General features: G+C 46.1%; 1 pseudogene across 1 annotated transcript; it reads left to right on the top strand.

The window, feature by feature from the left end:
* Positions 1-552: 552 nt before the first annotated feature.
* LOC104275589 lies at positions 553-1,388 on the top strand (annotated as a pseudogene). Its single transcript, XR_717833.1, has one exon. The product of XR_717833.1 is annotated as a fibroblast growth factor 9 pseudogene (transcript).
* Positions 1,389-1,451: the final 63 nt, after the last annotated feature.

The following is a 1,451-nucleotide window of genomic DNA, read 5'->3' as shown; positions in this document are numbered from 1 at the left end:
CGGGCGGACTCGGTATATTTAGCATCGTGCCGCTTTTTTTTTTTCTCTTTCTTTTCTTTTCCTCCCTCCCCTAAAGTTTCTCCCAGTTATTTATTTATTTGCGTGCGTGCGCCGCGCTGCCGCAGAGCAGTAAGAGCCGCTCCGCGCCGTGCCGAGCGCTGGAAGCGGCTCTGTATTGCAGCAGGTAGGGCTGAGCGCTAGGACCTGGGAGAATCCTTCCAGCAGCAATCAGGACTACCTTAAACCCAGCCCAATGCCTCTTCCTGCGCCACTCTGCGTGCTGGATGGAGATCCACAGTCAGGAGCTGCAGCTCAGTGCTGGAGTACAACATTTCACAGGGAGCCCTGCAGAAGCAACACCTGTTTCGAGCCAGCCAAGAAAGACACAAGCACTTGTATGTTGCTGCTTTGCTTGTGGATCGTCAATAATCCTAAACCAGTGGACATCTGCTGAGCCTCCTGAGAATTCTGGATAATAGATTTGGACGTCAAAAGTTTTTTTGCCTTTTTCTTTTTTGCCTTTTTTTTTTGGATTTATCTCAGCCAACAACGTGAGATTTCCCCCCTCCCCCTTTGCAGGATTCATGCTGATGTATGCAGTCTGTTATAGAGTAAAAACAGCGCATGCCTTTCTGGAGTCAGAATCCATAAATCCTGACGTAGCCTGTGCATCTTAAAAAAAAATCCCTATAACGCCTAGGTATTTAAGTTGCTATGGTCATTCTTATCTTAAACCAAATGGAGAAACTACGGATTTTTTTCTTTATTACAGTTGGATGGGCTGAAGACCGTATTGCTTGCTAAGAGCTGGGGATATATGCATTTATATAGATATACACATCTATATGTTTATAAATATGTCAGTGTGTGAGTATAAAGTGGTGGTTTCTTAGACTAACTGGTTTGACCTTGAACCTGTACCAGTCAAAACAGAATATTACTTTTATTTATGCATTTAATGGATTGAAGAAAGAACATTTTCTCTGTAACTGCGCTAGGGAGGGGAGAGGAGTGGAATATACCTAATCTTATATCTCCTGGGTTTGGCACCATCATTATTGTTTATTCTTATTCTCTAAAAGCAGAATCTTCTGATGGCTCCCTTAGGTGAAGTTGGGAACTATTTCGGTGTGCAGGATGCAGTACCCTTTGGGAATGTGCCCGTTTTGCCGGTGGATAGTCCGGTTTTGTTAAGTGACCACCTGGGTCAGTCTGAGGCAGGTGGGCTACCCAGGGGGCCTGCGGTCACGGACTTGGACCATTTAAAGGGGATCCTCAGGCGGAGGCAGCTATACTGCAGGACTGGATTTCATTTAGAAATCTTCCCCAATGGTACTATCCAGGGAACCAGGCAAGACCACAGCAGATTTGGTAGGTATTATCCTTAACCCTTTAGTGGTCATGTGATGAAATAATGGGGCAGAAGTGCGGGCGGGGGGACGCCGGGGGGT

The sequence above is a fragment of the Apaloderma vittatum genome, unplaced genomic scaffold (assembly GCF_000703405.1).
Source record: "Apaloderma vittatum isolate BGI_N311 unplaced genomic scaffold, ASM70340v1 scaffold43096, whole genome shotgun sequence".
NCBI lineage: Eukaryota > Metazoa > Chordata > Aves > Trogoniformes > Trogonidae > Apaloderma > Apaloderma vittatum.
This window is presented reverse-complemented; position numbering and strand designations above follow the sequence as displayed.